Genomic DNA, 22,891 nt, shown 5'->3' on the forward strand with positions numbered 1-22,891 from the left:
ACAAGTACCGACTGCAGATCAGCAACGGACTGCTGCTTCTCTTCTAAGAGCCTTTGCTGTTGCAAGCAGTCAATTTCCAATTTAATCTTTTCCGCTTTCAACTCATACTCCAAGAACACGGCATTCGATGTGAAGTTGTCAACTTCAGCTCTTTTTGGTTTCTTCCTTGGCATCTCTGTCTTTTCCGTTTCTTTCACCACCGGCCTTGAAGCCGGAGTTGCAGTCGTGAAACTTACATCTGAAATTGGAATATATGATATAGAAAGCACTCATTGCATAGCAAATGCGTATAAATTCTAAATAACGTATATATGCTTATAAAGCTTTGCCCAGAATTTTAGTCATGTATCTGTATATATTTACACAGATTTTAGTTAACGTTCATTAATAATAAACATTATCGATGTCAACATCACATCGTGGATATGCCCCAGACCCTGATCACCATTAACTGGCTATGGTCCTCATGACTATCAATCAATGCGCAGTGCTAATTCTGGTCAGTGTTAGCTTTCGGGTTTGCGAATATAAGGTTTTACAGTTATTATACGAAGCGATTTTGGAGGTATGGCACAAATTTGGTATGTACAGGAATCGCAGCTAAGCGGCAACCCAACACGCAGCAAAACCTACATAACCAGAGACAGCGATGCTCAAATATCAACAGCGAATACCGTTGACTACTAATAGCGGGGATCACTGCTTGATATGGTGCTTCTATCAATGAAGTGTGGACCCATTATCATGGAATACCGTACCTGCAGATGTCGATGCTACGGAAACGTTCAAAAACACCACTTGGTCAGAATCAAAATCGTTCTGGAGTGGCTCGAATTGTTCCGGTATCTTGCTATGGATCATCTGTGACATCTCTGGTACTGCCTTGGTTGGAGGACCTCCGCCAGTTGCAGCCAGGTGGGTACGTTCCTCTGTTATATCTTCTTTCGGTCTGTTGAAATGCATACGCTACGCATTAGAACTGGCCTCGGCATATTCCTAGAATTTCATCAAAAATCTTACCTCGCCTTCATGTTATTCCAACATTCTTAAGCTGCTTGGATGATACCTTTTGAGCATCCGGGAAGGAATTGTATTGAACGGCAAGATCTTCCCATGCAGCATTTTTCCTTTGAATAGAATTTCCATCATTTCGTTTATCCTCAAGTACATCCAGCTTTGCGCTTACAAGAGTCATAAGACTGCTCTTGTCAGCCAAACTAAACCTTAATTTTGACATAACTGTAACTGGAAAAATGTTTCTGTTGAAATCCAACAATATAGTTTGCTTTCCTAAACATTATCATGTGGCAGACACATCGAGAAAACTGCGAAAAAGCAAGGCTTGTATGTACCACATCACTGACATACTTCACAACTACCATTTCATTGATATACAGTACACTATTATACAGCTTATTAAAGCGAGATATTACATGAAAATGATCGAACTCTGTGGACTTTACAATGTACTATACCGGTATAGTTTACCATTAAGATCATAAATACGATTAATATATGTGTGTGGCAGCCGCGCTCTATACTGCCCCTTACGTCAGTTGTAGTATTATCGCATCGTGCTTTCACTTCCTCTTTGGCTTCTGGCCGCTTCGGCGGACGGACGCATAATAAAGTCTCTGCAGCATTGATGAATCGTTTGTGATCAACTACAGACGTAGGTCTGTTACAATGGCGAGCACGCTAAAAACGTTACTTCATTAATTTGGCTGCAATTCTGAAGATTCCTGGACAGTACCGGTATGCTGAAAGATGGGCGGAAATTCAATTACGGCATTGGCTATCTAAACCGATTGAAGAAGCAGTTTTGCATCGATGTGAGAAGTTTGAAGACTTGACTGATGGCCTCACTTCGTAATGACTGTTTCACTGGTGGAACTGATGTGAGCGCGCGTGGAGGGGATGGAGCTTGTGACTCTCCCGGTCCGATGTTATAAATAGGGGATGGAGCATGTGACTCTCCCGTTGATGTGGCGCGGCGTTGTTAGGGTTTTAGTTTAGGGAATTGTTCATTGATGTTAGTTTAGGGCTAGCGTTCTGCTAATGTGATGCGGTCATGCGGATGTTTGCGATTTTGTTGATGATTTTGAACTTGTCGGTTTTGATGTTGCTGTTTTTTTTTATTGTAGTTTGTGAGAGTGCTTTTATAGGCACTTCTCAAGTTTGGCGGGGAATAGTGTGGCAGCCGCGCTCTATACTGCCCCTTACGTCAGTTGTAGTATTATCGCATCGTGCTTTCACTTCCTCTTTGGCTTCTGGCCGCTTCGGCGGACGGACGCATAATAAAGTCTCTGCAGCATTGATGAATCGTTTGTGATCAACTACAGACGTAGGTCTGTTACATGTGCACAGCCCATCATCCCGCAGCATACTACCAGAAAAGTCAGTGCAAAGCGTTCGAGTAAAGCCTTGAGACTAGAGCCGGACCGATTATCGGCTCGCCGATAATATCGAGTCGATATCACGCTTGGAGAGAAATATCGGTATCGGCCATTGAAGGTCAAAAAATATCGGCCATTTTCGTGACGTCACAACATGGTGGCAGGTAGTCCGAGAAGTCGATAGAAGACGTGAGGACGGTAAATTATAAAAATAAATGGCCAAATGGCTGCATATAATGCATACTGCATACAGGAAGTCGGCGTGCCTATCTGAAAAATATTTTAGATAACTTACCACCGTTATGCCCCACTGACTTCGTGGGAATCACCCTGCAGTAATCGATCACCATGAAGACAGAGTGCAGCTGGATGGATAGTTGTCTCCAGAAGATTTCAATCAGTAAGAGAAATGAGAACTTCAATCATGCTGGACTGACCCTCGTGATGATAAGAGAAAAGCGTCGCATCGAAACGTTTTTCTGAAGATAGTGCTATTGGTTCCGTACCAAGACCAACAGAGCTATTTATACCAGTTATGTGAAGTCGTCTGACTGAGGCCTGCGGGGCCACCATAATAGGAAATATGCGAGCATAGAGGGAAAGAAAATCAAGCAAACGTGGAGTAAAGCCAATAATTGATACAAAAATATTTGATTCCATGATGACATTGGCCAATTATTATTGATCAATTGATTGTTGAAATGCTGGTCATGGTCTAGGCCAGTGGTTCCCAACCTTTTTCGACTCATCGCCCCCTTTTCAAACTCCACACCGATCATCGCCCCCCAAATATTGGTAACCGAAAAATGGGCATTTAGTCTGAAATCACCGGCGAGTTGACTAAGAAAAAAGGTCAACTTTTCGGCTGGACCTCCAAATTACACTTTTCCAGTTAAACATTGGTGAGTTGACTAATAAACAAGGTGATTTCTCCGACTTGATTCCAAAAGGACCGTAACAGCACTTCGTCCGCCCCCCCCCCCCCGCGTTGGTCTTGACCCCCCCTCCATAGGGCGATAAAGCAAACTTCTGCACCCCTCAGACCCAACTTCCCCGATACCTCTTTACCGCTACTTCTCAGCACAAATTGTTGGACTGTTTAGTTAGTCGTCTTAATTCGCGCGAAGCGCGAAAAATTTATATCATTCATGGTTGAATCGGTAAATATGATCAGGAATTGCATATTGCTGTCAATTTTTTATCCTCTCTTTGCTCATGTATTCAGATTTACCGGTAAAGCTGCGTGAGGTGTTTTGGAAAATGTAAGGCTCCTAAATAATAATTGAACATATTCGAGCGGACCCGTGGGTAGATTGACTTCGTTACGTGATGATATTTCGTGGCCTGTCTGCTATGTCAAAAGCTATTCAAATCGCCCATACGTACTAAACTAAAAGACGCACAAGACTAGAAATTGGTATTTCTGCACTGGCAATAATTAATTTTTCTCTGCGAGATGGGATTTTTTGTGAGGTTCTGATTGCCAGGACAGGAACATTTGGCGCCAGCCATTTAGGCGCCTATGGTCAATTAAATATATATATGTATATCGTATATATATCGAAGTCGGTCAACATAAAGTCAGTCCATTTCCGCCAAGGTTTTCTCGTTCTGGCACACTTCTCGGAGTCGCATGTTACATGGCCTGAAACTTCATATGTCTTGGTGCGTCATGGTGTGATAATGGCTGACGCCGAGATGTCCATTTCTATAACTCATGCGTATCATTTCTTGGAGGAAGGGTATCCAATAAGCAAGAAATACGTGACCACGAAATGCCGCGCAGCGCGAAAATTTTTCGAAAAAGTTGCCTAAATTTCCAAAATAATACTCTATAATTAATGTTAATTCACGAAAAAATTGTGGGTTCCCTTCGCGCTCGGGCCCCCCATCCCAATTGGGGGTTTGGGTGTGGCAGTTACGGTCATGGACGCCAATATAGCCATTTCAACGCGCCATCGCCCACCTATCGCCCCCTTCGTCCGTTTTCGCCCCCCTATCGCCCCCTTGGCTATTTTCGCCCCCCTGGACCGACAAATCGCCCACGTTGGGAACCAGTGGTCTAGGCCTAAGGGCAAGGGGATGGGTGGAGCAGTTGCAGACGTGGACAATTTGAGTTGATTTGCTCATCCACTTCAGCTATTTGTTAATGATGTGCTGAAGGCTCCAGGTGCACTGCCAGAGGAATATCAATATTTAGTGAAACCTTGAAGGAAAGATCCCCTGCAAGGGAGCGGTGGAACCGAAATGAAGAAAGATTTCCAATTCTTGCTGTGCCACTAACTATGGTACCAAGTGAAAGACTGCTCACTGTGTTTGGTACTATATACATCATTTATGGAAGACCACAGAAGTTCACTCCTTGGAGAAAGGGCCGAGAAATTGTGCTTCGTGAACTGTAATCTGCAACTGCTGGATTGGTGCATTTTTGATATATTTTTATAGCCCCTAAATCATTTATTTCATGTTCAAGCATATCAATGGCTTTAAAGTTGTTGAAATAAATGCTATGAGGTGTTAAATATGGACCTTGAGCTAGATTCCACATCTTTTGAATATCGGCTGAATATGTCGAGGTTATCGTTGGAGGTACTGAATATCGGTCTTATCGGTATCGGCTCAGAAATCCAATATCGGTCGGGCTCTACTTGAGACAGCCCCCGGCTCGACTCGGAAATCGCGCACTCGACTGCCAAATTCTCAGCTCGCCAGCTACCGCACATCGTCTCTGAATACCAAACAGCTCGAAGTCGAGCTCGACAGACCGCGAAGTCCGACTCCAGCCGTGCTCAAACTCATTATTGAGTTGCGCTCTCTGAATACCGATTGTTACATGAAGAGTCAGCTCTCACTCGACTTTGGAAACGAAATTACCACCCACATAGTTCAGTGGCAAACTTGTTACAGCGGTCGACACTAACATTAAGACTTACCGTGCCAAATGTCATGACCGATCTCGGTATGGAACATCGTCAAAATCAATGGAGACCAATACCGGCTTTTGAGTAAAATCTGTTTGCTGTACAATGTACAGTACATGATAGATCAGCACACACTGAACTTCGGAAACGAAATTACTACCCTTATCTTTAAGTAGCAAGCCTGAAACTTGGAGCAGTGCTAAATACTACCTTCACAACATATCATACCAAGTTTCAAGAATTATCATGGTGCGAAACACCGTCAAAATCGACCCATACCAGCAAAGGTCGACTCAACGCATATTACGGTAACCGAGTTCAGATATAGATACGATGGTTACAGCACACTTTAGGGGCAACCAGGCACAGTTGCCCCACTTGCTCGGCCACTTTACGAATATGAGAGAGTAAAGCACCGTTTCTTTATTGTGCGCGGCTTTGAGGTAATAGATAGTGAAAGCTTGTTATGAGCGCTACCGGGGCAAGCCCCGGCTAGGCATTCACAAAGCGAAAACAGAAGAGAATTCGATTTTCGCAGAGACTTCGCTATGTATGGGCATTTGCAAGCGAAAGCACAAAAAGAACGCGGGTTTCTCTGTGATCTCGGTATATATTGATTGCTGTACGTCTATAAATGGTTAAATTGTTATTGAACAGAATTTTAGGTGGGGCAATGCCCCAGTTGCCCTATAGGACGAGCCGCCACTGGTTGAATCAGTCAATATGATCGGGAATTGCATATATATTGCCATCAATTTTTATCATCTCTCTCTGCTCACATAATCAGATTTACCGGTGAAGCTGATCGAGTGAGGTGTTTAAGAAAAGGTAGGCCCTCCAATTAATAACATAACATCTTCGGGTATACCAGTTGGTATAATGACTTCGTTACGTGATGCTATTTCATGACCTCCTATCTGCTCATGACCTCCTATCTGCTATGTCAAAAGATATTGAAATAGCTCAAACGTACTAAACTAAAAGACGTAACGATTTCTTTACTGGCAAATAATGTTTCCTCAATATGGCGTTGGTCTTGTTGTGGGACTCGGATCGCCAGGACAGGAACATTCGGCGCCAGGCATTTATGCGCGTATGGGCAATTAAACATCGATGCATATATATCGAAGTTTTCGGTCAGCACAAGGTCGGTCTTTCTTCTCGCTGCTTATCATTCAGGCGTAGGCTACTTCTCGGAGTCGCATGTTACATAATCTATAACAGAGACGGGCAAACTTCTGAGCTCGCGGGCCGCATTGAACATCTGAATCCATTCGTGGGCCGCACTGTATAAAATTTTGATTGTAAACCAAAACGCAATATTCTTATTGTATTATATCGTGAGGACATGGGGATAATATATATGCTTATTTCAAATAAACCAAACATTGCTTTGATATCGTTCACGCATCAGAAACAGTGGTGAGATTTCACGGGCTGTCGACCCCAATAACCAATTTGTCAAGACTATAAAGATGAAAGTTTGTTGTTCCGATTCTTATAACGGGATTGTAATTTAAATCTTTGAGCAGTGATCTCTTCATAGATTTACTAATTCCACTTTTGGTTCAGTACCAGGACACACAATGCTGACAGCATCATAATCATAGTAATCATAATCTAGGCTTACCATACGTCCTCTTTTAAGAGGATTTGTCCTCTTTTTTGACTTTTTCGAAAGTGTCCTCGGAGGACGCCCTTTTGTCCTCTCTTTTTAGATTTTGTCCTCTTTTTTGAAAATTGATGTCAAATTTAGAGGAAAATGCGAGTGATATGCCGCAAATAAGCGCAGAAGTGAAGCTCCGGCGGGTATTCCGGAAGGAAAAGCGGTGATTTTAGCTATGAGCGAAAAGTATACTTTTTTTTTTCAGTCATCCACCTGGCAATGTGGAGAGAAAAACGTTATTTTGGGCTCTGAGCGGAAGTGATGCCCCTGCAGCAAACTTTTGATGCCTTGTTGATACGGAAAAGATGACAGTTATCGTATCAAGTTATCGTTGTGAATCGGACTTTTCGGACATGACCTTTCTCTAAAATAAACACAGAGCACGCCTCACTAATGCACATCTGGAACACTCACTCAGATGTGCTGTGTCAAGTTATGTAACACAGTGATATAATATACCACAGTGATATATTGCAGTGTCAGGCTTCCCGCTGACTGATATAGAAACAGATACCATGACATCCAGTCTATTGTGTGACATGGTATATTTGAGTTGACTGTTGTTGTATAATTCATACACACATGGCGCGGAGAATGCGTAATTTCTTAAAACATCTTAATGGTTTGCTAGTTCAAATGAGATGTTTTGACTCTCTTATAAGCAATGTTCCCTCTAATTTTTGACGAGTTTGCGCTCACTCGCGACCTCACTGCACAGACCCTTGGACAACAGTGCGTAACGACTGAAAAAGGGCATCACTTCGGATTTTTTGTGCGCAACTTAAGATTTTCTGTGCGCAGAGAACGTGTCAGCACTGCCCATTTGCGCACGTGCGCAGCTTTAAGGGAGCATTGCTTATACGTCTTACCGCAATGTGATTCCTGCCCAGTGCTATGAATATCAAAGGGGAGATTACGGCTGGTACGGGTAAATGTCAAGAGTAAATGTCGCTTCAATCAGTACCCAAGAAGTAGCTCTTCGTTGCAAAAAGGTTGATGATCCCTGCTCCAGATGCGTATATATACATTACATGGATGCAAAACGCATTTCCATGCAGATGGTATAAGCTCCTGTGAGGATAACAATACCTCAATAGTCTTACTGGCAGCCAGCCGCTGTTCAATTGTAGTTCCAACAAAGCGGGATAATAAACCTCAGCGTCGGTGAAATTTGTTAACTGATATAATTTGATCAACTTTACTTCATAATTCTCGAATTTGTCGCCTGCAACATTACGTTGCGCACTAAGCCTACATTTTACCTGCAGTGCTGGCACGCTACCTAAAAATCGCAATGTGAATGGGTATGGTGGCAATTCTAATTTGTAAACGTGAACATGACTTCCAAATTAATTCATTTCTCGGTGATGGGAATGCCTTCATACGTGTTAGAGGTTTATACCCAGCAAACACAAAACCGTAAAAGGATCATCCGGGATCATCTCGATTAGGTTCTGATTTTCCAAGTGTCGAGGGAATGTCTAAAATACGTAGTAGGGTGGTCTTGTGGTTATATTCAATCAGAATAAATTCATACTCGGTGTTGTTCCATCTCATGCATTAGGCTTCGTTATATCCGGTAGTTAACCTAATAATGCAAATTTTCTATCTCTCGCGGGTATGACTAAAATACGTAGAAAGGATGACTTTGTCGGTACATTCAATCACGATGAATTCCCGTCCGGTTTTGTTCGATCTCATGCGGTAGCTTCGTTCTATCCATTGGAAAACAATGTTCTCCCTTCGTTTTATTGCGTGAGGATGTCACCGGTGTTGTATATTCGTGTTGTTGCTCTAAGGTCGAACAGTTTTGTTTTCTTCGGATATATATGATCTTCATTATATATATATTCGCTCTTTCGGTAATCTCGCATGTTCAATGAGTATGGCTAATAGTTTTATTCAGAGAATAACTAAATAAGTGAGATGTTGTACGTTTAGGAATATGATTATCGATGCGTGACTTCTAGAATATTTCGGCGATTCAAATTTTACGTCATCGCGTGGTCGCGCCTGACAAGGATTTGACGCGCAACAGGTCGCAGCCTGGCATATAGTTCGCTCTTCCTGTATGGTAAATGCCGTAAATATATAGGAATTGTGACTGACTGAGGTAGCGGGTTAAAAGTATATACGCAGTAGCATATAGCTTATGGGGTATTTCGAATTGCCTGTAGTATATGACGCCTAGAGCTGTTTGACTTTCTGCAAAACATAGGCTTACCATATTTTGGAAATGCAAAAAGAGGACACTTTTCAGAAATTTCAGACATGCAAAACTGGAGAAGAATTCTCAAAAACAGGTAAATTTTTCCCACTTCGTGATCGGTTGATTAAAAAAAAAGGTCTTCTTTTCGCTCAGAGCTAAAATCACCGCTTTTCCTTCCGAAATACCCGCCGGAGCTTCACTTCTGCGCTAATTTGCGGCATATCACTCGCATTTTCCTCTAAATTTGACCTAAATTTTCAAAAAAGAGGACAAAATCTCAAAAAAGAGGTAAAGGGCGTCCTCCGAGGACACTTTCCAAAAAGTCAAAAAAGAGGACAAATCCACTTAAAAGAGGACGTATGGTAAGCCTAGCAAAACAGGTGTAGACAACTATAGAAAAGTTTCAGCTTTCCAGGTTAAAATTAGAGCTGAACCGTTTTTTTTTTCGAATTAGATTACAATTATATTGCTGGCATTTCGCTCTAATTTAGTGAAATTAGACCACTATAATTATCTAGTTTTCCAAGTCGCTTCCAACATCTGAATTACCGGTACCTATACCTACGGTATATCATAATATTTTTGCTTGAATTTTCTAGGTATATAAGTCATATAGATACATACCTGTAGAACACTGATTCGTGATTTTATAAAAGTTGGTGCAAGAATGGACATTCTCAACTTGATGTTGATTAATGGAGCAATATTTGATATTTGAGTGCAATTATACCTCGAATCCAGTGACAAGATTATTAATCGTTGAAACCAAACGCAGCTTGTTTATGTTGGCCCAGAGAATTTGGCTAGCCAGACCATATTGATAGAATATGGTCACAGTAAGATAATATTTTGGGCTATTTTACATGAACTTTCCATTTGATTTGATATGTCCGCTAAAACAGTTGTTATTCTGCTTTCGAATAAGACCTAAATTTCTAGTTTCAATGGTAACTGTGTTAGTCAAAGGCTGTAAAGGTAATTTCTTTTCCATGTTAGATGTTTGTTTGTTTTCTTGTGGTGTTCATGGTGGTGGTTCGACTACACTGGTCATTTTACACCAGGCCGTTTCTTATTAATATTATTCCGTATCTGCCCGATTACCAGTGAACTCGGCACTTAGTGAATTCGGCACTTGGTGAATTCGGCCGTGGTAGATCTCGTAGCGGTACCGGTCACCATGATTGGTTGCTGGAATGTTTGCCGGTGAACTTTGGCACTTTGAGTGGTTGTCAATGTTGTACGGGGGGTCAGGGCATGCGTAGATCACACAGTCACGGCGTGATTAGATCACAGATTGCGTAATCGCGGGAAATAACGCGATGCTCTTCATTTGGTGAACTCGGCCCTTGGAGGAATTGGCACTATTACACCTTCGCATTAGAAATGCATTTAATATGTATGAACAGTATCAAAAAGGAAATTTAAACGTGCCGTGGCTCGCGGTAGATATCGTAATCTTGGGATCCTTCAACCCTGTTATCGAGACACCCTAACCCCAGAGTGGAATCGTCTCTCCAAAGGCAAAAAATAATTTATTTTGACGTGATCATGCGAAACATTTGTTGATGAGCAACACTGGCTTGTCGTGATCGATAAACGAAGAAGCGCCGCTTGATCTTCCACAGTTTCGATCTCACATACAACGCCAAGATCCATCTTCTCAAAACTTACTCGAAACAGGCCCGTCCCTCACGCCATCGATTCTAAGCAGACCGCGCGTGGTCGGTATATGAGCGCTGCGTTATTTCCCGCGGCTACGCAATCCGTGATCTAATCACGCCGTGACTGCGTGATCTACGGATGCCCTGACCGCCTTACAAGATTGACGAATCACTTGATAATACTATTATTAGCTTGATAATTCATATTAATAGCTGTAAATACACTTCATTTCAAAATTTCCCGAGGGCCGAATTCACCAAGTGCCGAGTTCATCGGCAACCATCTGCCCACTTATAGCACGGCCCACTCCTAGGCTTTTTAAGACATGGCTATGCGGATCAGATGGCGAGGAGGAGCCTAGATAAACGGCCAAAACTTCGGTAGGACTTATGGAGTCGACGTGTCAGGCTTGAACCCGCAATTCATTGGTGTTTAGCTATAATGGAACGTACCACTACGTTTCCTCGCCATACCTTGTAAAATGAGACCGTAGCATTTGGCATTTCGTGTGGCAATTGACTTTTGTGTGGAAAATTGTGTCCGTTTTAGAACTAACCGAAACTTTTATCCCGCCATAGATTGTATATGATAAAACGATATCGGAATTAATCCTAGAATAATTCCAAAGCCACTCACCACAAAGGAGGATTTAAAGAAGTTTGATGACAAATTGAATGAAAGCAAAAGCCTTTGCAAGAGATGTGGTATGTTGAATCTGTTTTGTTATTTTTAAATACTTTGATGTGCCCATAGCAGACGGTATATATAAACGTAAGATGTGGAAGCTATCAAGGTGTTACGTTTATTATTTTTAGAAATTCAGTCAGTCAAAGTGGACGATCGTATTGCTTGGATTATATTTAGGGTTAGGCTATTTTAGCATATTTGAGATGCAACTCTGAACGTGGACGGTCATGAACAGTAGGGCTCTTCAAAAATGACTTATTTTCTCAAATCGTACTGGCTACTTGATAAAATTGTTAGGTCACCTAATTTAAGCCTGCACACAAAATTTGGTTCAATTCCAGCCAGTAACCGCTTTGCTACAGGAGAAGAAAGTTTCCATTTATTGTATAAAAATGAATAATAAAAAATTTGAAAATTTTCTGTTCACCCCATGAAAGTGTTAGGCTGTCTATAGAAACGATGCTCACCAAATTTGGTTCAATTCCAACCAGTGGAAGCGGAGTTATTGCTGTCGAAAAATTTGGATTTTAATAAAATGGTATTTACGGTGAGCACAATTTTCTTCTCCTGTAGCAAAGCGGTTACTGGCTGGAATGGAACCAAATTTTGTATTTAGGCTTAAATTAGGTAACCTAACAATTTTATCAAGTAGCCAGTACGATTTGAGAGAAAAGGTCATTTTTGAAGAGCCCTAATGAACAGTCAACTAATTCTGTTCCTATATTGACATATCAGACATTTGCACTCAGTACCGTTGGCGGCGACAATATTGGTCGGTCAGCAAGAATCATCATGAAGAAGGTTGCCAGTCTGGTGTAATTATAGCAGAGTCGGAAAGAATGGGAAATACGCTTTCATCAACCTCCATTTGAACAAGATCACATATGGTAAGAGACATTCATGATATGCTGCAAATGTGACTGTGTTCTTTGTCTAGTCACCCCGCTCATGTAACTATTGAGGCTTCATGCCAGGGTTGTAACCAATTCACAAAGGCTCCGAGTCACAAGTCAATCTCACTTTTATAGTTTTGACTCGATTCATTTTCAATTCACCACCGAGTTATGGTATTATGACTCGAGTCAGAGTCTAAGTCATTGTGTTAGCTGCTCAGTTTCCAATTCAAGTCTTGTTAAACCAACTTTTTACATTTTTGTGATATCGAGTGGGTCGCATTTATAATATACTAATTTTCCTTACTTTTAGCAGTTTCTGGTCACATTTTCAAATACCAGTGTCAATAGACGAAATCCCAATAGCGGTTTACTGTACTATTCTTTGAAATAACCATGAAATGTCGGTCTTGGCCGTCTGAGTCTCAAGTCATGCGCAATGAGTCAAGTCATTTTCGTACTTTGAGAAGATGACCTGAGTCAAGTCGAGTCAACAGAAGATCGTGACTCGAGTCATTACAACAACTGCTTCATGCAATGAGCATTTACTTTGAAGATAGATAGTAATTGGATAACTGGTTGGTGGTACAAAATTTTAATACTGCTTTCAAAAGTACCATCATGATAAACGTTATTGAAACCCGAAGAACAGTATAACAGCGTGACACAATTCTTTAATTATTTATTATAGTGGTGCCCACCGTAAATACTATTTTATTCAAATCCAAATTTTTCGATGGCAATAACTCCGCTTCCACATGTTTGAATCGAACCAAATTTGATGAACATCGTTTCTATACAGAACCTAACACTTACATGGGGTGAACAGAAAAATTTCAAATTTTTTATATTTATTTTTATATAATAAATAGAAACTTTCTTCTCCTGTAGCAATGCGGCTACTTGTTGGAATTGAACCAAATTTGTTGTGTAGGCTTAAATTATGTAACCTAACAATTTTATCAAGTAGCCAGAACGATTTGAGAAAAAAAGTCATTTTTTAAGAGCCCTAATGTCCATGTCAGAGAAACGTTTTAGGGTAGGCCTACTGACATGTCTCGCAGCGTTCTCTACATAATTGTCAATTGCGATACAAACTGTTCGCTTGTATTGGTAAAGCCATCCAACTTCGAATTGTAAAATGTTGGGAGTCTTGAAATAAAATTTTTGAAAGGTGCACTTTGAGAAGATTTCGGAATCTGTTCAATTATACAAAAAAATTTAACAAATTCTTTGACATATTTCATATATTTGGGACTCGATCAAAGTAAAAGAATTGGTAATTATTTTCTACAATATATTGTAGCTGAAGTATAGTAATAATTCTTATGGTTACCGCACTTGTAACGATTCACGGCCATAACTGGAATAATTAGAATGATGTAACTTTCAAATTGTCATGCATTTTGCAACAACATTGTTCTCAATTTTCAAGGTGCTGACCATTGGACGAGGAATCACCCTTAAGCCGGGAATTCACGATCCGTAAACGCGTCCGACTGTATCTCTCAAGCGGAAGCGACAGAGAAGAGGAACGAAGAGAAATAAGGAGCAGAAATAGCAAGAGTATGACAAGTCGCGTCCGTTCGCTTTAATGCGTATTCCCATCCGCGAAGCGCTAAGTAGTAGATGGGAAAACTAATGGGGCGTTTCGTTAGCGCTTATATAAGGTTGACTCCAGCGCTGTATTTGCTAAATGTTGCGGTGAAATAAGGGTGGTGTCATTTGGTATCAATATTGACTATTAAAAGACAATTTGTTAGTGGTCATGGATTTGTTCGGCCAGTATGCAGTAATTTCTGATGGTCACTTCCCGGGCTTCTGTTGACTAACCCCTCATGATAGTTATTCTGCTTCTAGTAAGACTGTCGATTCTAATCTTTTATCGTATCATTTGTCGGAGATTTCGCTCGCTTTATTTACAACGTTTTGCTCTCTGCTAGATCAATTACTTTCCTGGCTGAGTATCACTACAGCCTAAGAAACTGCACTAATTCTCATTTTAATGTCTTGTTGGTTATCTTGCTGTCAATTCTAATAATTAGGTAATGTCTAGTGCAGCCACTTAAATGTTTTGTTCTCTGTACACAATATTGTTTGGTCTTCAGCTTTCCAGGCAGAGTATCATTCCACTTTCTAGACTTGAGTATATATCTCTCCAACCTAATCCTTGCGCACTGTGCCATAACTGTTACATAAACCTCTCTGTCACTGAATCCATGCAATCCGCTGACCTCAGTATCTACTTCCGTAATATGATGATATTTGGGTGCTCTCGGTTCGGTCTATTGACTATACAGTTAACTTTTCATGTGCTGTATCCTAATATGTATCGATTTTTTTTTTCATTGTAAGCTGCATTTTTGTCATAGTAACTGTAATATTTTGTATCTGCCTACACTTAAAAGCAATTTTATTACTCATTGCAGAGACATATTATCCACTCAGTTATGTTTCTCAATTCTCGTTTTATTGTATTGTTAGTTGTCTTGGCTTTTTCAATAATGTCAATTCTAATTTGTTTTCGCTTCTCCAACTCATTTCATGTTATTATCTGTTTTATGATCTTTATATAATACAAGGTAATGGGTAGTGGATACCATTGCATATGTGACGGCATGCTATTGTGATCAGGTATGCCTAAATAGGTGAAGCAGGAAGGGAGTGTGCCAGGGTGGTCTTTTAACCAGCGGATCTACATCCCACGCGCTGATGAAAAACGCTGTAGTATCTGCTTAATATTTACATTCTTGAAATACATGGAAAAGACATTGAATTGAGTCGACACAAAATCCCCCTTTCTACGACCTGCCGAGCTCTAATATCTACTAAATCAAGTCAAGCTTTTCTACATCTTTGGTCTGTAAAGTGTTTATTGGGTATAGGCTCCTATACTCGTCCTCCGATCTGCAAAGCAATGTCTTACAAAAAGTGGGCCTTTCTATAAGTTGGCCTCTCAGGAATCAAAATAAGTACTATCGGTATGGTGTAAAATGATGAAGAAGACATGGAAATAATACGACTACAAATAGAAACAGACAAAGGTCATCAACCTACGTCATGTCCCTGTTTTGCCCACAGTTCTGATTGGGTGACAGGTAAAAGGTGAACATCTTCGGCCGCACCCCAATATCACGGTCCAATTGCCCGAGTTTATTTATTTACCACAGTCCTAAATACTGCTATATGTGGGCAAACTAGCGTATCAACCACACCCATTGACGGTGGAGGCCCCAGTTTGATTCATGACAGGTTAGTAGCAAGTTACGAAGCGTCACAGATTTATGCGATTCTTTGACCCTATACGTTGCTGTGGTCAGAGCATCTTTACAATAAAAAGCCAGAGAAATACCCAATCCATTACCTAATGGGGATGCCGGATTGAGATACTAGATTGAGATACCGTAACGATGGTCGTCTTGACATTCTTGCATCTGTTCACTGCATCGGATTTTACATCGTGTGTTTGTTTGTTTGGGGTACCCATGGTGTTTGTCAACTACAACGGTCATTTACACCAGGCCGATTTTCTGGATTTTTGATTCCGTATCTGCCGACTTGTAGCACGGCCCACTTCTAGGCTTTTTGTAGGACACCTCTTACGCGGATGTGATGGAGAGGAGGGGCCCTAGGTAAACCACCCCCAACACTTAGGTAACAGAATTCGGAAGTCGACCTCGGTAAGACGACATAAAAAAGTAGATTAGTCTGGAGTTCACCAGAAATGGATATGAACAGTGGTGTCCATTAAGTTGATTGCGAGTATGTCCTGGAACGCGGCAGTAGGCCGTATAAGTAATCGAAATTCGGGAGTGAATAGCAAAATGGTTGGCCACCCCTGCTCTAGTACCATACTTGCAGAAAAACGGCTGGATACATTACATTTGGGGTTGATTAAAAAAAATTAAGGTTCAGTGGTCCGCCAAATGTATTGTGAAATTTTACCGGTCCGCGAGGTCAAAAAGGTTGAGAACCACTGCTCTATACTCTATGTTAATTTTACTTTCGCAAAATAATTCCTTGGGCCCAAATTTGGGGGGAGCGGGGATTTTCAAATCGGACGCTTCGCACGGCGGTAAGTATGTCTCTTCAAGGAATGCTTACCATGCTTACATTATGATTGATTAGGTATCCACAGACCCCAAAGCACCTGGTAGAATACTTGGAGTTTCCAAATTATGCAGAAAAAGATCACCTGAAAGTGGATTTGACACTAATACGTTACTGAGTTTTCTATTGTTTTCTTTAAAAAACAAAACCAGGCAGAACACATCTACTTTTGATATTGAGCCAAGTTTGATCAAGATTGGAGATCATTTGACACGAAAATTTCCTTCCGCAGATGAACTAAGAAGCTTAGAAAATCAACTTTGAAAATTGTATTTGTTAAAAATTAGAGCATATATGCAAATTTGATGCTTTTCCAGTAATCAGGTATGCTTGAATTATGATATAGCCAAATTTGAAGGGGATTGAATGTACCTATATGCATGCTAAGTGATATAAAGTATGACGCGTTTTGCCGATTTTGACTCAAAACTGCTATTCCATATGTGAACGTTTTCAAACATTGAAATGGACAAGCATAAGATCACAGTTGGATTCAGAACAGTTGAAATGACAGATTTGGATCCTTGTGACACTATCAAAATTCACTGTTGATGTTGCTCATTGAACATATTATGGCAACATTACACTGGATTCCTTCAACGATACAATTGTATACAATCAAATTTATGATAAAAATAAGGCATGAAAAATTTATTGATGGAGTAACGGTACAACAGGGAGATCCCAGAGCCATGGATGCAGTTCGGCAGTCTTGGGATCAAGTCACTACTTTCGAGTCACGAGTAATTTTGAGTTATTGCACATTTTAACTCGAGTCAAGTCGAATCAAGTCACGAGTCAAGTCATAATTCAAGTCAAGTTGCCTTTTCGAAGTATGAGGCATTATTACGTCGTTGCATTTTTCTAGTTGGCTGAAATATAGATTGCGTGGTCATTAATTCTGAACCGATGAACGAATATAGAGTTAAATTACACGCATGAAGGCCCTGTATCGCTCACATAAACGTGGCATAGCTCCAGTTTACAGTTACCAGTCAAGATGGCGAATAGATAATAGAAAATCGAATTCATAAGATGCAATACATTACCCATTTACAAATTGATATTATACCATTCGAGCCTGCGCCAATGGTTGAGGAACATAAAAACTATGTTCGAATTCAATTTCAATAAAACAAGGGGTTTGGCTAAGGTACTATAGTTTACGGAAACGCAGGCTGACCGAGCGAGATAGTGTAATGGTTATGCGTCCGGCTTCTCGAGCGGTAGGTCGTGGGTTCGATCCCCGGCCAGGTCATACCAAAGACTCGAAAATTGGTATCCGCAGCTATCCTGCTAGGCGCTCAGCAATCACGGATAGCATGGAGGAGAAAAAAACCGGCGGCGCAGACTAGATGACCTCATGGGGCCGTATCGCAACTCCGTCGTCAAAGCATCTCGATGGTGCAGGCGAAAAAGAATATCATATCTCTCTCTCTCTCTGTAAGCGGCATTGCGGAAAATTTATTTATGAGAACAAGGGAGGCTCAGTAAAATGCACGATCATTGAATGATTTGTCGCTCTCACGGCGTTTCACACCAGCGTTTCGCGAACAATCCGACCATATACTATATACAGTGATTTTGACGATTACCTGATGACTTGAATAAATTGACTCGTGAATTTTGCTCCGAGTCACGAGTCAATCCACATTTCTGATACGCCGAGTCGAGTCAAGCCGAGTCATTTTAGCAAAGTGACTCGAGTCAAGGCAAGTCATACGAAAAAGGTGACTCGAGTCATCTCAACACTGCACTACGGATATGATTTAAATTTCCTTGCATCAATTTTAGAATATCATTCGTTTTCGATTACGGGTTATGTCAAATCGGACGTCAGATTTTTCAGTTCGAATCGCGTTGTCTCTAATTCCTGCATATCTGACTCTGGGGTTCATCGGAATTCGTGCCGATTCGGATACATCGAAGAGACCTGTTGCACCGGTGTTTCATCTTATCACTGCTAGAGCTGCCGTAACTTTCAGGTAGTCTCTTTCAACGCAAGTCTCCTCGGAGCATCGCTTCCATAGGGTTCTATGGAGGCACTTTGCGTTTGCAAGTTCAGGCACTTTGGAAGAAGATCAATACTTGCAAGATCCTTGAAGACGGTTTGACCGCTTGATACATCTTGGCTGTCAGCGGATACTTGCGGATTGGATCGGTAGCACCTTCAAGTTTTGCACCACTTTTCATCCCAATTACCGCGCATTGGTTCTTTTGGAGTTGAACTGTTGGGCATCAGTATTGCCCACACTTTCTTCGATGCTTTCCGTGCATCTGATACACCATTTACGATCGCATTATAATAATACTGGCGACAACAGGATAGCTAATGACACATCTTGTGAGTGCTTACAACTGATTTGGCAGCCATATAATATTATGATATTCATCCTTGAGTGATTACAGATATGGCACTTTTTTTATAACTATCTAAATCAGCGGTGGGCAAACTTTTGAGCTCGCGGGCTGCATTCAATATCTGAATCCATTCGCGGGCCGCACTATATAAAATTGGGAGTGTAAACCAAAACGCAATATTGGTATTTGATTAGTGAGGACATGAAGATAATACATATGCTTATTTAAAGCGATCCAAACATTGCTTTGATGATATCGAACACGCGTCAGAAACAGTGGCGAGAGGCTGGTCGACCTCAATAACCAATTTGTCAAAACGATAGAGATGAAAGTGGGTTGTCCCGATTCTTAGAACAGGATTGAAATTTATATCTGTGAGCAGTGATCTGTTCATAGATTTACTAATTCCATTTTTGGTTCAGTTTCAGGACACACAATGCTGACAGCAGCATAACCATGTTAGCTTCAAACACGCTTCTACTATGTGTAGATAAAATATAAATACCCTAAACTAGTTTTATGCATATACATAGAACGAGTCTACCTATAAGACACACAAGAATCGTTTTTCATAAGCACATCACTGAAGTAATTAAAACTGGAGTGGTCAATCTGAAATCACACTGGTGATCCGAATTATGTCAATATCGTTTAGGATTTCTGTGATATCTAGCAGTTGAAACCTTTCAAACTGCGTGGGCCTTAAGATCGGGCTGGCGCGTCAGAAATTAAATATAAAAATAACATAGGAAGTATTTACATTAGAACAGTGGTTCTCAAACTTTTTAAGACACGCCCCCCTTTATGACGGTGAAAGATTTCGCGCGCCCCTTATCGTCATATCACATGATGGCATGGACATTTACGACTGTGGATGATAGACTTTGAAATATAATATTGAGACGAAAAACAGAGCTATAAGTATGAATGGGATATAAATCTTACGAAGCGCGAATTTTTTTTCCGTTGCGCTCAACTTCGCGCCTCCTTCAGATGCTTTGAAGTCCCCAAGGGGGTGCGCCACCAGTTTGAAAACCACTGCCTTAGAATTATCATGGCGAAATAAACTAAGAAAAAATTTAATCTGGTCGCTGGGTTAATTCGATTTTTAGTTCGCATTTCATCATTATTTTCAATAAGTTTCTTTAGACTCTCGCGGGCCGCACAGAAAGGTGTGGCGGGCTGCATGCGGCCCGCGGGCCGTAGTTTGCCCACCCTTGATCTAAATTATAAAGACAGGGTGTATAGTGACCTGGTTGAGCTAGTTAAAAAATATGGGGGGCTGATTCTAGAATTTTCAAGAAAATGTGATATTTTTAATGGAAGTTTAACCTACTTATAGCTTGAAATCATGCCAGATGATTAAATATTTTGAAAGAGCCAGGATAATACTTTGTAATTCTGCAATAAAAATTATGAAAAATTTTGATGATCTGGGTGTGCCTTATGAGACTAATTATATTGAATCGAAATAACGGTAATATAATTCTATTCAAATTTGTGAAATATGTCTTTGTTTTAGTTCAAATGCTAATCAAATTTCTGGTTATCATGAAAGCGCTATTCGGGAACTGTATGGTGAAAAATGAGCCTAGCTTGGAATGCGGACATTTGCCATCTCACGGAAAACACTTTGTTTAAAAGCTTTATATTCATGCCATAATTGTTTAAATACTTTCGAAAAACATGCCGTGTGATCCGACTATTTGCAGGCCGTATACGATATGGAGTGGCTGGAACCCTCGATATCGTCGTCGAATATTAGATATACAGCATTGGTACGGAGTGAATTTTCTGAATGTTCTGATGATGACTGCCGACCGTAGGAATGCTGCATAACGTCCTTTTTTTAAATATTTCTGGTCTGTTTACGATCATGTGCGGCATTACCTACAACCAAGAGTCCTAATCGCGTAGCAAATATTGAAGTGATGCTGGGAGTGACAGATCAGTTCATGGATACTGACTCTGGTACTAGCAAATCAGATCAGGCGACGAGAAAGATCAACGCCTTGCGGGCAGAGACCACTCCAGACATCAACTGCTATGCTCGAGGATGAAGATGATATGGTCTTGTCTGCTTCTGATTTGAGACAACATGTCGGCTTGATATTAGAACAGATATCGGACGATTCTAGCCACCAACATTTCCCCTTTCAAGATTCGGAGCCTGGAATTATTCATTTGGTGTGATTTGCGTCGTCATCTTGACTGGCATGATTTTTAATCGTCCTAAGTTTAGTTGTTATTAGTAAAAAATGACCAAAATAAAAAAGTCATGGTTTTAATTATTGGTTCAATTTAATCGATTCGAATCAGACATTTCGTCATTGACGTGGGGTAGTTTGCACTTTACAGTACACATATACACACATGCTTGACTTCGGTGACAATATTGCTAGCTTATACATTGACTGAAAATCTTGAAATTTGGAATAGTATTTTATGACATTGTCAAGATATACCTCTACACATCTGTAATTGTTAGTGGCGATCGTGATTACATCGACTATGAGGTAGTGGGCAGACTTTATTGTCAAGCCAATCTTATGAAATTAACCTCAGCATGAAGTTTAAACGAGATATCAGCAGGCCATTTATGTGGTAACAGAGGTAATTCAAAGCCTCACACGGAATCAAAGAAATTTCTTATTCCTGCCTGCAATAAAATTGTGAAAAAATGTTTGGGAAGAATTGAAAACGACCCCCACGTCAATTGTTACCATTAATAGACGTATTTGTGACATGTCCTCAGAGATAAAAGAAAACTTAATTTATTCTTTGAAGCAGATAAAAGCCTACTTGAGTGCTCCGAAAAGGTAGAAATTAGTGACCACCTACGTAAGACTGTAGTTGCTGCCATACGCATTCTGGTAGTTTGCCTCTGCCGTAGGCCAAAAGAGGTCAGAACCACTATGCTAGTGTGCCGCGAACTATTTTTCGTTTTCAAAGTGTGCCGCGAGGTCAAAAAGGTTGAGAACCACACGTTTTCTAATCAAGTCACACTCAGACATGTAGGCCTATCTGTGGCGGGGTTGTAACCAAGTCACGAGGCTCTGAGTCAGAAGTCAATCTCACTTATATAGTTTTACTCGAGTCAGGTTGAGTCATTTTCATTCGACCAACGAGTCCAAGTCAGCGAACAGGGTCAAGTCCGAGTCATGGTATTATGACTCGAGTCCGAGTCCAAGTCATTGTGTTGACTGATCAGTTTCCAGTTAAAATCTTGTTAACCCCTTTTTATAACTCTGTTTGGTGATATCGAATGGTTCGCATTCATAAATATCAATAGTGTAGGAACTCGTATCCTACTGAGTAGTTAACTAACTACGTAACTCTAATTTCCATACTTAGAACGCCAGACGAGTACAGCTACACTCAATCCTTAATCAGAACAACAATAATATGAACATGCTCTCTGACTGGCACCTTTTGGGCGTGACTTTCGACCGTTGGCAGGCGATACAAGACCTGCTCCACTGGTTCACGTCTTTTGCAAGACCCTTCCACACATATTTGCCGCTTACCAAATTCTTGGTAGTCCTAATGCCAGGGTGCGACAAGGTGTGTACAGCGTCGAAAACCCGTCGTCGCCAAGATGGTGGAACCACCGGCCTCGGTGTCCCAGTGCTGACATCACACAGCAAGGTGGACCACCTACCGTCAAATGGAATCCGCTGTAACTCGAGGCTAGTATCGCGTAGATCAAGGTCCGTTTGTTCTCGTGCCATCGCTTGGAAATCCAGGCCGTCGTCGATAATGTTGACAGTGGTACGCGACAGTGTGTCCGCTACCGAGTTGCTTTTTCCAGAAACGTGCCGTATGTCAGTTGTGTACTCACTGATTGCGGCCAATTGTCTGGATTGCCTGGCCGACCATGGCACACATTTCTTCGCCATAGCAAAAGTCAACGGTTTATAGTCGGTGTAGACTGTAAAGTGGCGACCTCCCACAAAGTAGCGGAATTTTCTGATGCTCAGATGAAT

The 22,891-nt window shown here is 41.0% G+C and overlaps 2 long non-coding RNA genes across 2 annotated transcripts; one reads left to right on the top strand and one right to left on the bottom strand.

Annotated features, from left to right (window-relative positions):
• Positions 1–581: 581 nt before the first annotated feature.
• Positions 582–1,338, bottom strand: LOC145448931 (uncharacterized). Its single transcript, XR_013918069.1, has 2 exons — positions 1,021–1,338; positions 582–949 (listed from the first exon to the last, which is right to left on the bottom strand). It is a non-coding gene; the product is annotated as an uncharacterized LOC145448931 (long non-coding RNA).
• Positions 1,339–11,231: 9,893 nt separating this feature from the next.
• LOC145448969 (uncharacterized) lies at positions 11,232–22,147 on the top strand. Its single transcript, XR_013918085.1, has 3 exons — positions 11,232–11,558; positions 12,277–12,608; positions 22,085–22,147. It is a non-coding gene; the product is annotated as an uncharacterized LOC145448969 (long non-coding RNA).
• The last annotated feature ends 744 nt before the right edge of the window (positions 22,148–22,891 follow it).

The sequence above is a fragment of the Botryllus schlosseri genome, chromosome 10 (genome assembly GCF_051294905.1).
Source record: "Botryllus schlosseri isolate E-star chromosome 10, Bs_hap1, whole genome shotgun sequence".
NCBI lineage: Eukaryota > Metazoa > Chordata > Ascidiacea > Stolidobranchia > Styelidae > Botryllus > Botryllus schlosseri.